Genomic DNA, 16,810 nt, shown 5'->3' on the forward strand with positions numbered 1-16,810 from the left:
ATAGTTGCTCTCATTATATCAAAGAAGACATTTGGTATTTGTTTTTTAGGGATTGGCTAGCTTCACTAAGCATAATCTGCTCTAGTGTCATCCATTTCCCTGCAAATTCTATGATTTTGTCATTTTTTATTGCTCATAGTACTCCATTGTGTATAGATGCCACATTTTTTTTATCCATTCATCTATTGAAGGGCATCTGGGTTGGTTCCACAGTCTAGCTATTGTGAATTGTGCTGCTATGAACATCGATGTGGCAGTATCCCTGTACCATGCTCTTTTAAGGTCTTCAGGGAATAGTCCGAGAAGGGCAATAGCAGGGTCAAATGGTGGTTCCATTCCCAGCTTTCCCAGGAATCTCCAAACTGCTTTCCAAATTGGCCGCACCAATTTGCAGTCCCACCAGCAATGTACAAGTGTACCCTTTTCTCCACATCCTCGCCAGCACTTGTTGTTGTTTGACTTCATAGTGGCTGCCAATCTTACTGGAGTGAGATGGTATCTTAGGGTGGTTTTGATTTGCATTTCTCTGACTGCTAGAGATGGTGAGCATTTTTTCATGTACTTGTTGATTGATTGTATATCCTCCTCTGAGAAGTGTCTGTTCAGGTCCTTGGCCCATTTGTTGATTGGGTTATTTGTTATCTTATTGTCTAATTTTTTGAGTTCTTTGTATACTCTGGATATTAGGGCTCTATCTGAAGTGTGAGGAGTAAAAATTTGTTCCCAGGATGTAGGCTCCCTATTTACCTCTCTTATTGTTTCTCTTGCTGAGAAAAAACTTTTTAGTTTAAGTAAGTCCCATTTGTTGATTCTTGTTATTAACATTAAACAGAGACATGAGATGGGAGGGAAAGGGAGAGAAAAGGGAAATTGCATGGAAATGAAGGGAGACCCTCATTGCTATACAAAATTACATATAAGAGGTTGTGAGGGGAATGGGAAAATAAACAAGGAGAGAAATGAATTACAGTAGATGGGCTAGAGAGAGAAGATGGGAGGGGAGGGGAGGGGGGATAGTAGGGGATAGGAAAGGTAGCAAAATACAACAATTACTAATAGGGCATTATGTAAAATTGTGGATGTGTAACCGACGTGATTCTGCAATCTGCATTTGGGGTAAAATTGGGGGTTCATAACCCACTTTAATCTAATGTATGAAATATGATATGTCAACAGCTTTGTAATGTTGTGAACAACCAATAAAAAAAGACAAAAAAAGAGTATAAATTAGTGTAACTACTTTGAAAGACAATTCAGCATTATCAAGAAAATAAAAAGCCTGCTGTAAACCTAGCATATCCATTATTAGATAAATATATGCTCTTGAGAACCAGAAAAAAAAATAAATAAATAAATCAAATGAGAGTCACATTTTACTGCCAGATCAATGGGATGATTTAGGTTTCTTGGTAAAGATTATGGACATTTTTTTCAAGAAAAGTCCTAAGGGCTGGGGACGTGGCTTAGTGGTAGAGCACTTGCCTGGCATGTGTGAGGCACAGGGTTCGATTCTCAGCACCACATATAAATAAATAAAGATCCATTGACAACTAAAAAATATTAAAAAAAAAGAAAAGTCCTAAATAGGAAACAAACCATTCATATTACCCAAAACAGTATTTATCTTTTTTATTTACCATAAATGAATAAACACAGGTCTGCTCTACAAATATGATCCCAGTGTTGTTTACTAGGCCAAACATACCCTCATAAAATTCTATGATCCTAGAGTTCTTTTCTAGCATTAAATTCTCAGTTTATTAAAATGCATGAATTTGTCACTTACATCTTTCGTGGATCAAATGTTTTTCATTTGCATCTTTGCAAAGTATTAGGAATTAATAGGCTTTAGAAAGCACACATCATAAAATAGAAAATCAGTATAATATGAATACTCTCTGTTAGAAAATGTAGCCCCAGAACAAAGCATTTGCCAAGAAAACACTCTAATTTTACCACTCCTTTGTAGCTATTTCTCTCTTCTTCAGAGGATGTATGCAGGCAACATAACAAAGACAATTGACATTCCTTTTCCACTAATAAATCTGTATTCACTTCTAGCAGACTATGCAATACAGTGACTACCAGTGACAGATCACAAGGCTTTTAAGAATGAGATCAAGGGCTGGGGCTGTAGCTCAGTGGCAGAGTGCCCAGACTGGCTTCCTGCTTGTCTCCGGAGGTGTTGATTAGCAAATCTGCAGCCACACTCTCCTCTACCCTATTCCGTGGATCCCCTCACTGGACAAGAGAGAGCCCACTCAATGGCTCCTTCTGCAAATTTTATATCCTTTTTACCATTTTATTATCAAAAGAAACCACTATCTGATGGATTCCCCAATTTTGTTTTGAAATTTTATTCATACAATTTCTGGTTTTCCTTTTATACATTGTGCATTGATCATGTTCATCCACTCTTCTATCCTCATTTTTCACACCCTCTGCCCCACCAGCACCATTCCACTTCCCTAGTAATCCCTCTTCTACTTTTAGGTCAACTTTTTCCCCCCTTAGTTCCCACATATGATTTTATCATGAAGCAGTGTTGAAAGTTATCAAATGCTTTTTCTGCATCTTTTGAGATGATCATGTGATTTTTATTTTTCATTCCATTTATTACATTTATTGATTTGGGTCATTATTTGGGTCATCATTGCATCCCCGGATTGAAACCAGCTTGATTTGTGTGTGATCTTTTTGAAATGCCATTGAATCTGATTTATTGGTAGTTTGGTCAAAATTTGCATCTATATTCATCAGGGATATTGATCTATAGTTTTGTGTTGTTTTTGTTGTGTCCTTGTCAGGTTTTGGTAACAAGGTAATTACAGATTGAGTTTGAAACTTTCCTCCCGCCTTTTAATTCTACAAACTACCTTGGGAAGCATTGCCATTAGTTCTTCTTTAAAAGTTTGATAAAATTCTGCAGTAAAACTATCCAGTCCTTGGCTTTTCTTTGCTGGGAAATATTTTACTCCTGATCATATCTGATTACTTGCTAGTGGTCTATTCTGTTTTTTTATACTCTCCTGGTTTAATTTTGGTTAAAAAGTTTGCCCATTCTTCTAAGTTTTGCAATTTGCGGGTCATTTTTCAAAACAATTTCTAATGATCCTTTAAATGTCTCTGGTATCAATTGTAATATCTGCTTTCTCATTTATAATTTTATTTATTTGGGTCTTCTCTTTCTGTTTTTGTTTGTTCATTTGTTTAACTAAAGATTTGTCAATTTGTTTCTTTTCAAAGAACCAACTGTTTGATCCTTAGTATAGTTCTGTTAGACTTTATTTATTTCTGCTCTGATATTTTTTATTTCTTTTCTTCTATTAATTTTGGATATGGCTTGATTTTTTTTCTTGCTTTTGAACTTGAGACACATGATTATGTTGGTTATTTGAACTCTTTCTATATCTTTGATGTAGGCCAATGTCATTTCCTTTCTTTTAAATTTTTTTGTAGTTGCATATGGACAGAATGCCTTTATTTTATTTGTTTATTTTTATGTGGTGCTGAGGATCGAACCCAGTGCCTCATACACTCTAGGCAAGTGCTCTGTCACTGAGCTACAGCCCCAACCCTAGGCCCATGTTATTTCTATAAACTTCCTTCTCAGTATTGCTTTTGCTGTGCCACACAGGTTTTTATATGTTGTATTTCCATTTTATTTTATCTCAAGTAATTTTTAAATATCTCTTCTGGTTTCCACAATGATGCACCACTCATTCAAAAGTGTGTTGTTCTGTCTCTATGTATTTATGTAATTTATAATATTTCCCTTAGAATTGATTTCTGGTTTAATTCCACTGGGGTGAGAAAAAGTATAGAATATGATTTCAATTTTTTTTTAATTTGTTAAGACTTTTTTGGTTACCTAATATATAGTTGATTCTAGAGAGATTTCTGTGTGCTGATGAAAACAATGTGTATTCTACAGCTATTGGATGGAGTATCCTGTAAATGACTTTTAAGCCTATTTGCTCCATAGTGTAGTTTAACTCTGGTGCTTCTTTGGTGATTTCAGGGGAGATTCAGTTGATCTATCAGTAGTGAAACATAGGTATTAGAACCCACCACCACCATTGTATTGGAGCCTATCTCACCCTTTAGATATGAGTGCTTGTTTTATAACTGGATGCTCTGATATTAAGTCCATATAAACTTGTAATTGTTATGTCATCTTGATGAATTCCTCTCTTGATCATTACATAATGACCTTGTTTGTTTCTTCTTACCATTTTTGTCTGAAAGTCTATTTAGTCAAATATAAGTATAGCTATCCCTGCTTCTTTTCAGATTCCACTTTCTTGGGATAACATGTTCGACTCTTTCACTTTCAATATGTGAAGTGAGTTTCTTCATTATGAAGAAGTTTATCACATTATGAAGTGAGTTTCTTTTGAGATTTTTTTTAAGAGAGAGAGAGAGAGAAGAGAGAGAGAGAATTTTTTAATATTTATTTTTCAGTTTTCGGTGGACACAACATCTTTATTTTATTTTTTTTCTTAGTTGCTCAAGACATTTATTTTATTTTTTTATGTGGTGCTGAGGATCAAACCCAGTGCCCCGCACATGCCAGGCAAGTGCGTTACCACTTGAGCCACATCCCCAGCCCCTGAAATTTTTAATCCATTGAAGAATTAATATCATTTATATTTTATAGTTATTAATAAAAGTAAGGATTTATACCTGTCACTTTGTTAATTTTATTCTGGTTGTTTTGAATACTTTCTGTTTATTTCTTCCTCTCTTATTCATCTTTGTGCTTGATAGTTTACTGTACTAATAATGTTTGATTCTTTACTAATTCTCTTTATATGTCTACTTTTCTAGTGGGACTTATACTTTCAGATGCTATCATGATAGTAGTTATATTTTCTTCAATTTCTGGGTGTCTGACTCTATTTAGCATCTTTTGTAAAACTGGTCTGGTGGTCGTGAATTCCCTTACAACTTATCTTGTAAGCTGAGGAAAGATATCTAAATAAAAATTGGTAGTTACCAGACAACCTCCAAAAGTAAAGGTATTTTATCTTCTTGATAATATCTGAATTGAATATGTGTTTTATGTAAATATACTTTATATCAAAAGATTTTTTCAAGAAAGAGTATATTCCATAATAAGGCTGTTAGTTAATTTGCTTTAAAAAATGGAGTAAAAATTAAGGAAGAAAAGAATCTGAGAGAAAAAATAGAAAAAGGAAAAAGAAGGAGGGTGGGGAGAAAGGATCTACTCTTAACCCTATTTCATTTTTTCACTCACTCCTCAAACTTTCTATAATCTGATTTCTACTCAAAAGGCTACAAAATATTCTCTTATCAAATAAATGAACTTGTTCTTTAGGTTTTTAAAGTTCTTATCCCGCTTGAAGTCCCAGCAGCATGTGATCTACTTATTTTTCTCTATTTCTTAACATTGTTTCCTTGACCTCTAGGACAATTCCCTTTCCACAGCTGTATTCCTGGATGTTTCTTTTTTATCTGTGCCTTAAATATTCATATCACCTATAAAGGATAAAGCTGTTTATAATAAAATTAACTAATTCCCAAAACAAAGCTTGAGAGTATATATAGAAATTCAAAAATATATAGCAACCAACAAACTAAAACTACAATGTCAGGCATCTAATACTAGACATACAAAGATGCAGAAAAGTGCAGTCCATAATGATTAGAAAAATCAGTCATTGAAACTAATCCATAATTAACATATAGGTTAGATTTAAGAGACAATGTTAAAATGATCACCATTATTCTGGTCCATATAAAAAGAGGTGAGAGGAAAAATTTAGCATCTCACACATAGATATAAAAGACATACTAAAAATTTAAATTAAATATATAAGTATGAAAACTGTAAGTGTCTGAAATGAGAAATACATTGGATATGACTAATAGTAATTAGTACAGAAGAAAAGATTATTGAACCCAAAGACATAGCATAGAAACAATTCAAAATAAAACGCAAACAGAAAAAGACTAAAAATGAAAACAGTGTCAGTGAGCTACAGGGTACCAACTTTGGTTAGACCAGTATACATGTAGAGTCTCTAAATAGGAAGACAATGAGGAGACAATGGAAACATTTGAAGAAAAAACACCTGGAATTTTTTTGAACTTGATGAAAACTCAAAATTTACAGATCCAAAAAGTGTAATAAGCCCCAAGCAGAAGAAACACAAACTAGTCCCAAGCATATCATATCAAATTGATTAAAACCAACAATAAAGAGAAAATCTTTAAAGCATTTCAAAGTAAAATTTGAGAAAAGATAGATTCTCATGGCCCTGTTTCCTTTAAAACCAATGTATATTTCTGCTGTCATACGTCTTCCAATTAGGACCGATATTTTATGTTTAAGTTAAAGTTTGTTTATGTGAAGCAGGACAGTAAGTATAGTGGGGCAAAAAGAGCTACTATAATATAAATCTTGGAAAAGTACTTCCTTACTCTGAGAGCAAGTGTCTCCTAAAATTTTTAAACTAGGAGCCTCTTTTGATTCAACTGAGTCCCACTCTGTTCTGCAGCAATCAGAGAATCTCTCCTAATGAGTATCACTGACGAATATTTGAACCTCCTAATGATCCAATTATTCTTGGAGATTTCCTTATATTACAAAATATATAATTTTTAGGCAACATTTAAATTTTCACCTGGTTTATCAACAAATATAATTTTGGTATTTTTAAAATTCAACACTATTGAATTTCTTGAGTATACAATATAATACAAGATCCATACCTCAAAATATTCATTTCTAGAAAGGAAAATTATCAAATAAACACCATTAAAAATGGTTAGGTCCTAAAGGGAGTGTGTACTGAGCATTATGGGTACTATGAGGGCAGTAAGAAGAAGCCAAACACTGAAGATTGGGGGTAAGGCTATAGGGAAAGAAAGCAACTCATAACTACATACCAAATACAAAAAAAAAAAAAAGACAGTACATACACAATGATAAATGGCAATTGAAACTACATGTCCGTATCCAAGAAGGAAAGGGAATTGTTAGAACTATGAGAAACTGGAGTATGTTCCAAAGGTACCACTTACTCAACCCAGTTAAATGTTGCTTTGTGGGAAGGCAGTTTCACCATGGTCACATATTCCAATTTTTCAGAAGTTAAAATCTGAATTTTTGTGTAAAAATTCTAAGCTATTAAACACTTGCCATTAACTCCCACTTTTCAAAAATACCATGTAGTCCAAACAAAATATATCTGTAGGCTAGATCAGCACATAAAGTAGCTGTTTAAAATCTCCCCCTGTAGTTCTCTCTGACCCCTCCAGATCCAAGCATATAGGTTAAAACAAACTTCACAATCCATAATGATACTCAATTGTTTCTTTTCTTAATCCTTGACTTTGGTAGGTTTAAAAGTCTTTATGCAACACATGCAAAAAGTGTCCTTCAACCTCCATCCTATGATTTTTCCATTATTATCATATGTTCTCAGAAACATTAAATTACAAGTGCTTCCAGTTGTAAACTATTCTGAAAGATCAAAGATATAAATACTCTATTAGAAATATCCCCTCAGAATTGTGCATCTGGATGACGTCAAAACCTAAATGCTCAAAATATCTGTTGTAATGGTGTAGGACAGAGGAGGCTAGACACTGAAGAATTAGCAGGAAGCAGGTTTATTGGCTGCAGCTGGTCCAGAGCGGGGCTTTCCCCTAAATCACTTCATCCCTCTGAACCCCAAGTCCAGAAATTTTTAGAACTTTATACCCAGTGTGTGGTGGGGGCTGGGGGGCTCAAAGGTTCATAATTTGCAAAAGTCTATATAAGTAGAGTTTGGGGATTTTTTAATTTTATTTATTTATTTTTAATTTTTTATTATTTCTTACATACATCACAATAGAGAAGTGCATTACATTCATAATTTTTTGCATTGCAATTCTTAATATGCCTTTATACCACAATTTAAGTTGTTTTTTTTAAGAGAGAGAGAGAATTTTTTTAGTATTTATTTTTTAGTTTTCAGTGGACACAACATCTTTAGTTTTTACTTTTTATGTGGTGTTGAGGATCAAACCCAGCACCGCGCACATGCCAGAGGAGCACGCTACCACTTAAGCCACATCCCCAGCCTTGTTTGTTTTTTTAATGTACTGGGTAACTAACCCAGTCCTGAATACAAAAATAAACCAAGGAAGCTCTCTGAAAATTAGTATTTAGAAAAGGGAGGGTTTCCCTCCCTTTGCATGTCATCTTGTTTTAAGGAACCTAATTAACACCATTCACTCTTACCTTTTGGATGGTAAAGGACTTTCCCTAGGATCTAGCTACTTTTCTTTGAAGCATAAACCTTTCTGTGAAGGCTCCAGGCCCAAGGCTAGAGGCCTTGTAAGAAAAGCCCATGGTCCTTAACCACTCTGCTTTTGTAAACACACTTCCCACCTGAAAACTCTTACAAACAGTCATATATAAGTTTTTTTTGAAAACTGTGCACAACTATTTTTAGTTTTAGACTAGATAATTTATGACACTAGATAGTCTATAAATGATGTGAAAAACTAGTAAGGGGTGCTCTGATTCGAGAGTGCTTATCTCCTCTGTGGCTATGGCCAAATTTAGTTATTGTGAGATAGAGCAACAGGAAATAGGAAACCTAATCACATTTGAACTTTTTTATCAAAATTCTTACTGATAGTCTAAGAACAATTATGGTGTATATCCCTGGAGAAGCTTAGTTAAGATTTCCTATGGAGGAAGGGGTGGCACTACAGTAAGGTCTTTACTTTATTAATAAAATATTATTTTAAAAGGATTTTTAAGACTCATAATCTCCAAAGGAAATGGAACTTGAATAGATTATGATCATGCAAATACAAGCAGAAAAGAAAAATAGCCCAGAATCTCAATTACTCAGAGCTGATGATGAATGCCTTAGTTTTACTTCCTGTTACTTATCTTTCATTCATCATAAAAATACAGCTATTTATGAAATACAGAAACATCAAGTTATTCTGAAAATATATAAGATTATCATTTAGCACAAACTGGGATACCACGTTGAAATGAAAATCAAGAATTCTTTATTCAATCCTAAATTTATTCAATTTCTAGATTTGTCAGAATTCATTTATACATAAGACTTGGTCACAATCCACAAAGAGTGAAAATATTAACATTGTAGTAGTTTAATGAAAGTAATTTAAATACTCAAGGTCGCATTATTAAATAAATAATGTATTACAAAGTGTTTGAACAGAGCAATATGCAAATGACCTAAAAATGACAAAGGTATGTATTTTTGGCTAAATTCGGTATTTCAAAAATTCAAGCTACCTTTCAGTTGCTTATAACATTATATATAACTAACTTTTACTCTCACCATAGTAGAATAAAATAGATCATAAACAACTTATTTTGCTGTTGTTTTGACTTTTCCTTTTGACTCAGACTGCAAAGGGTCAAGAAAGTGAAAAGAAAAAATTTTGCAGGGGGCAGGTGATGGGAAGCATTAGACCATATAACCCTGATGACACCATCTGAAAAAGCAAAATTTAGCCATGTTTTCCAAAACAATATAAAAATTAAAAGTTACCAAAATATTTTCTATTTTCAGTGATGATGCAAAATGCCAGAGGTAAGGGTGGGAAAAATTAAGTGAAGAAGAGAATAGAGTTCTGAATCTTTGATGTTGCATCTCTTTCTCAGTAGACTATAAGCTCCTTAAGGGTAGGAGCCATTATCTATTGTATTCATGTCATACCTAGTACTTAGCACATAGATAACAAGTACTTTAATAAATGAATGAAATATATAAGTATATTGTGTGCTAATAATTACACTATAAACTTTCCTAAATATTTTATTCAATATGGTCATTGAAAAAGATTTCTCATTAAATAATACTGTTAATAGAGAAATTCCCTTTTCACATACAGATAGATTTTTATAAAAGAAAAAAAGAGGAACTCTTTAAATTCAGTCTGACAAACTTAGTTCCTAGGTTTTCCATTTATCATTATTTAGCTTCTCTCTGAGTTTCCGTTTTCTCATCTATAAAGTGGGAGTAACACTGCTGCTGTGATTTGGATCTGGTTTATCCCCTCTAAAACTCATGTTGAGCAGGAGCCCAGGCTCAGCTCAGATCTGTCCACACCAGCCTGCCCAGGACCCAGGCTGAGAGTACGCCTGGGTCCACCCCTTTACCAGCAGTAGAGATACCCGCTGGAACACAGCCTTCAGCTCAGGACCACCTCTTCTGACCAGCAGATTACCACAGGACCCCAAACCCAGCCCAAATTCACCCACACTGACTTATGCAGGGCCCAGATCTAGGGTAGGTCTGAGATCACCCCACACACACACTGGGAGCCTAAGCCTAACCCACTTCCATCTTAGGACACTGCAGTCATCAGTATAGCCTTCCCCACACAGTAGCCCCTAACTTTTGACAGTAGACAGGTCCTGGAAGCAGCTGCATCTCAGAGCAGGCATCCCAAGGAGAGAATAAGGTTCACCCTTTCAGTCCCATCTTTGTAAGACATTGCTTCCATCTTGGGGCACCTTAACTATTATCTCTAGTTACTTCTGCTATTGCTGCCACCATCTTTAGATGCAGTAGCATACACTGAGGAACACCAGCAGGGTCTGGAAGCCTAACATCAAGGTGAGGTTCAGACAATCCCTATGGGTACTACAAGAATATAGGGAAGAAACTGTAACATATTATAGCTACACTGCAAGAAAGGAAGACACATAGACAAAATGAAAAAAAAAGGGGGGGGGGAGAAAAGTGCCCCAAACAAACCAGGACACTATAATAACAGAACCCATGGACAGCGAAGTTGATGAAATATCAGAGAAGGAATTCAGAAGGCTCATAATTAAAATGATCTGTGAATTAAAGAATGACCTAAATGAGCAAATACAGACAAAAATTGATCACTCCTACAAAGAGATGAGAGCAAATATGGGTATAAAAAGATTACTTCAGAGAGCTAGAGACTCTGAAAAAAACCAGAAATCCTTGAAATGAAGGATACAATAAATAAAATAAAAAACTCAATAGAAAGCATACCCACCAGACTATATCACTTGGAAGAAAGAATGTCAGATAATAAAGACAAAGTACACAATATGGAAAATAAAGTTTATCACACAGTGAAGATAGTAAGAAACCAGGAACAGAACATCCAAAAATTATGGGACAGCATCAAAAGACCAAATATAAGGGTTATTGGGATACAAGAAGGCACAGAGGATACAAGGTTGGTTCAACATACAGAAAGCAATAAATATAATTAATCATATCAATAGACTTAAAGATAAGAATCATATGATCATCTCAATTGACACAGAAAAAGCATTTGACAAAATACAGCACTCTTTCATGTTTAAAACACTAGAAAAATTAGGAATAACAGAAACATCTCAATATCATAAACACTAACTATGATAAGCCCCAGGCCAACTTTATTCTAAATGGAGAAAAATTGAAAACATTCCCTCTAAAAACTGGAACAAGACAGAGATGCCCTCTTTCACCACTTGAAACACTGGCCAGAACAATTAGACGAAAGAAATTAAAGGGATACACATAGGAAAAGAACAACTCAAAATGGCAGTATTTGCTGATGACATGATTCTCTACCTGGAAGACCCTAAAAGTTCCACCAGAAAACTTCTAGAACTAGTAAATGAATTCAGCAAAGTCGCAGGACATAAATCAACACCCATAAATCAAAGGCATTTCTGTATATCAGTGGCAAATCCTCTGAAAGGGAAATGAGAAAAACTACCCCATTTACAATAGTCTCAAAAAAATAATAATAAATACTTGGGAATCAACTTAACGAAAGAGGTAAGAGATCTATACAATGAAACTACAGAACCCTAAAGAAAGAAGTCAAAGATGACCTTAGAAGATGGAAAGATCTACCTTGCTCTTGGATAGGCAGAATTAATGTCATCAAATTTTGACCATACTACCAAAAAAGCACTATACAGATTTAATGCAATTCCAATCAAAATCCCAATGACATTCCTCACAGAAATAAAAAAAAAAGCAGTCATGAAACTCATCTAGAAAAATAAGAGACCCAGAATAGCTAAAGCAATCCTTAGCAGGAAAAGTGAAGCAGGTGGCATCAGTATACCAGACCTTAAACTGTACTACAGAGCAATAGTAATAAAACAGCATGGTATTGGCACCAAAACAGACTGGTAGACCAATGGTACAGAATAGAGGACACAGAGACTAACCTACAACATTACAATTATCTTATATTAGACAAAGGTGCCAAAAATATGCATTGGAGAAAAGATAGCCTCCCCAACAAATTGTGCTGGGAAAACTGGAAATCCATATGCAACAATATGAAATTAAACCCCTATCTTTCTCCATACACAAAACTCAATTCAAAATGGATCAAGGACCTAGGAATAAAACTAAAGACCCTACATCTAATAGAAGAAAAAGTGGGCCCTAATATCCATCACATGGGATTAGGCCCTAAATTCCTTAATAAGACTCCTTTGACACAAGAATTAAAATCAAGAATCAATAAATAGAATAGGCTCAAACTAAGTTTCTTCTCAGCTAAAAAAAAAAAAAAAAAAAAAAAAACAATATGTGAGGCGAATAGAGAGCCTACATCTTGAGAGCAAATCTTTACCCCTCACACATCAGATAGATCACTAATATCTAGGGTACATAAAGAACTTAAAAATCTAAGCACCAAAAAAAAAAAAAAACAACCCAATCAATAAATGGGCCAAGGACCTGAACATACACTTCTCAGAAGATGATATACAATCAATCAAGAAATATATGAAAAAATGTTTATCATCGCTGGCAATTAGAGAAATGCAAATCAAAACTACTCTAAGATTTTATCTCACTCCAGTCAGAATGGCAGCTATTATGAAAACAAACAACAATAAGTGTTGGTGAGGATGTGGGGGGAAAGGTACACTCATACACTGCTGGTAGGACTGCAAATTGGTGCAGCAAATATGGAAAGCAGTATGAAGATTCCTTGGAAAACTTGAAATGGAACCACCATTTGACCCAGCTATCTCTCTCCTGGGACTATACCCAAAGGACTTAAAAACAGCATACTACAAGGACACAGCCACATCAATGTTTATAGCAACATAATTCACAATAGCTAAACTATGGAACCAACCTAGATGCCCATCAATAGAGGAAAGGATAAAAAAGTGTGCATCTATACACAATGTAATATTACTCAGCAATAAAAGAGAATAAAATCATGGCATTTGCAGATAAATGGATGGAATTAGAGAAGATAATGCTAAGTGAAGTTAGCCAATCCAAAAAAACCAAAAGCCGAATGTTTTCTCTGATATAAGGAGGTTGATTCATAGTCGGGTAGGGAAGGGGAGCATGGGAAGAATACACAAACTCTAGATAGGGCAGAGGGGTGGGAAGGGAAGGGAGGGGTTAGAAATGAAGGTGGAATGTGATGGACATTATTATCCAAAGTACATATATGAAGACAGGAATTGGTGTGAATATACTTTGTATACAATCAGAGATGTAAAAAAAAAAAAATGTGCTCTATATGTGTAATAAGAATTGTAATGCATTCCACTGTCGTATATAAAATAAAATAATAATTTAAATAAAAGAAATGAGTAGAGAAACTTCAGGCCAAGGTAAATAGTTAAGAATATTGAAACCAAGCAAGGACTTGCTGCATAGTTGCATAGAAATGTCATAGACATTGCATAGAGTTGCATAGAAGACAATACTGTGACATCAAGTTTTGCAAAAGAAACAGTGATGGACAAGAAGACGAGAGGCAGCTCAAATTTGTCTTCCAGTTGGCCAAGTGTGGGAAGCCATTCTGACACGTGATTGGGTGACTCCCGTTAAGGGCCTGAGGCGCTTTGGCTCTGTCGAAGCTTTCCTGTCCCTTTCCTGATGAGAGAGCCCATCCGTGTGGGGGTGTGCCTGACCACTGACCCCGGGGACCCAATCACTGACCCTGACCTTGGAGTGCAGCGCCCCCTCAACCTTCATTGGATGGAATTCTCCCCTGAATCTCTTGTTCCCCAATAAAGGGCTACTCCCAGGCGTGTTCGCGCTCTCTCTCTCCTGCTAGCCCTGAGTAATCCTCGCTGCCCTGCTGGGCGGCTAGAGGTGGGAACCAGAGAGGTGAGCCGTCTCGGACCTAGCAATATAAATAAGGTAACTGGTCTGTGTGTTTTATTTCGATCTCTTCTAACTAACTTTATGCCTAGAACCTCATTAATGAAACCACTGCGCAGGCCGCGTGGTAGAGCCAAGAGTGAAGGGATTTCAGGATCCTGGGGCAAATGGAAATAGAAACTGATGGATTAATCCTGAGAGTGTTGATGGTACATTAAGTCCACACCAGTTTGCTGGTCCAGATGGAGATCATGGAGATGAACTTACATACACTTAGTACATAGTCTCTCCACTATTCTAATCCCTTTGCTACTGTTGATAGCACCCTAACTTGTAATATACATCTGTGAGGGCCTGTTTTTATTCATCAGGTTCACTTTTCCCAGACTTTTGATTCCACCAGGTTCTCAAAATCATTTTAGATCAGGTTCTAGGTTTCTAAGCCTATGGCCTGGAAATCAGATTGAACAATTTCCCGTTTAGTAAAAAGGTAAGTTGCCATTTTATGGCCCAGTTTCAATAGTGTGAATTGGACAATGAAGTCCTGAAACATTGCTAATATCATTAGAAACAAAATAATAAAATAGTGATTGGGAAAAAAACAAAACTCATGTTGAGGCTTGGTTCCTGAAGGATGTGGAGTAATAACCCCAGGGAGGAAGAAGGCAAATAATGAATGGGCTCTGGGCTCTGGACTTTCATTCCAGTAACAATGGGTTTCGAACTTTTGCAACTGTTCAGACTTTGAACCTGCACAACTAGTTTCCTGAGGACCCAACCTCATGCTCTGAGTTTTTAATGATTAAGTCACACTAAACGTTCTACTATGATTAACTCTCATTTAAAATCTATTAAAAAAATGCACCCCTCTTGCAGTCAGTTGCCATTTTCTCCCCTGAAACTGTGCCATTCCACCGCAGCTTAATAAAGAAAGCTTGCTGATCTATTGAGGTCTGTTTCCGTTTTCATTATTTTTGCTTGCAGTTCCCAATAAAAATAATGGTGTTGAGAGGTGATAGAACATTTGAAAGTTAATTAGGTCATAGAACAAATCCTCATGAATGAATTCATGCTGTCTTGCCAGGAAGGATGAGTTCTTACTCTTGCAGGACTGGATTACTTACTACAAGGCCAAGTTATGTTAAAGCAGGGCCATGTCTCTCTCATTTCTTCTCTTACGTATATATTTTTCTCATATGCGTCCTTTCTCCTTCTACTTCTCCATCATGTTGAGATACAGGATGAGGCCCTTGCCAGAGCCAACTAGATGCCAGGACCATGTTATTGGACCTCAGAAACAATGAGCTAAATAGACCACTTTTCTTCACAAATACCCAGAATCTAGTATTTTGTTATAGCAATACAAAATGAACTAAGAAGCCTGCCAATCTCAATAAAGATAGTGAGAAGACTTACAGAAAATAGGTAAGTATGTGGTATAGCATTTGATTAAAAAAAGGGTAGCTATTATCATTCCACATAAACAATATTTTTAAAAATAACTAAACCATAAAAATCCATACCAGTGTTTGGGGTTTGTTTGTTTATTTGTTTGTTTGCTCAGTAGGTCAAACTTCAAGATCTTTCAGAATTCTTAGTTTGAATTCCTGAAAACAACAAAATAATAGCAGAAAGGCAATTAGTAAAGAACTAACAGCTAAAATTCAAGACCCTTCTAATGCATGAACTACTGTATACAAGACATCTGCATGACAATCCTATGAAAAAACAAAAACTCCTTAAAGATTTTATTGTTTGATGGGGGCAGACAATTAACAAAAAAAAAAAAACATAAATATTTAATATATGGTATGCCATCAAAGAACAAGTGTTACCAAAAGATAGAGCATAGATTGTGAAGATTGAGCATACAGGGAGGTTGAGAGGGAGAGTATAATTTCAAATTGGGTAATCATAGTAAGTCTCATTAAGAAAAGGATTTTTAGGAAAAGATTTAAAGGAACCAAGGAACTTGGCCATGTGGATATCACTCTAAAAACATGCATATTTTTTTTTATTTTGAGAATTAATTCTCTAATTATTTATACTGTTTTTAATCATGAAAAAATCTTTGCAATAACAGACGAAAAACAATGATCAAAAAAATTCAAGCCAGTTATGATGGTCTGTGCCTATAGTCCTAGCTACCCAGGAGACTCAGATAAGGGGATCATTTAAGGCCAACCTAAATAACATAGCAAGTTCACATCATTTTTTTTTTAATTTTAATTTTTCCCCATATTTTAACTGGTACATTACAGTTGTACATAATGGTGAGATATATTGTTAACATACTCACACATGCACACGATATAATATCATTTGGCCCATATAATTCCCCAGTATTTCCCTTTGCTTTCCTCTCTTCACTTCCACTGGCGTAAGTCTACATCTCTTTAAAAAATCAAATGAAAAACATTGTCAATTAGTGGCACTCAATAAATATTTCAATGCATTTTTAATAAATATCTTTTATGGGGCAAATTAAATTAGCATGCTTGAATTTCAGAGATCACCCTTCACCAACTTAAATGTCTTTTTTAAATAATTCATTGGTGGTGTGTCTCTAAAATCACTTAAATATGTAACTGATATTTTTTAACATAACATACAAATATGATTATCATTCTTGATAAACTAGCAGACTCGTGGCTCTTGTGGAGCAAGATAACCAT

At 35.1% G+C, this 16,810-nt stretch overlaps 1 long non-coding RNA gene across 1 annotated transcript in view; it reads left to right on the forward strand.

Annotated features, from left to right (window-relative positions):
- The window catches only part of LOC308657561, a 69,555-nt gene extending 54,003 nt beyond the window's left edge, over positions 1–15,552 (forward strand). The window contains exon 3 of the long non-coding RNA XR_014023991.1: positions 15,370–15,552. This is a non-coding gene — a long non-coding RNA (uncharacterized lncRNA). The remainder of the gene's footprint in view (positions 1–15,369) is intronic.
- The last annotated feature ends 1,258 nt before the right edge of the window (positions 15,553–16,810 follow it).

The sequence above is a fragment of the Spermophilus citellus genome, assembly GCF_964194105.1.
Source record: "Spermophilus citellus genome assembly, chromosome: 1".
Taxonomy (NCBI): domain Eukaryota; kingdom Metazoa; phylum Chordata; class Mammalia; order Rodentia; family Sciuridae; genus Spermophilus; species Spermophilus citellus.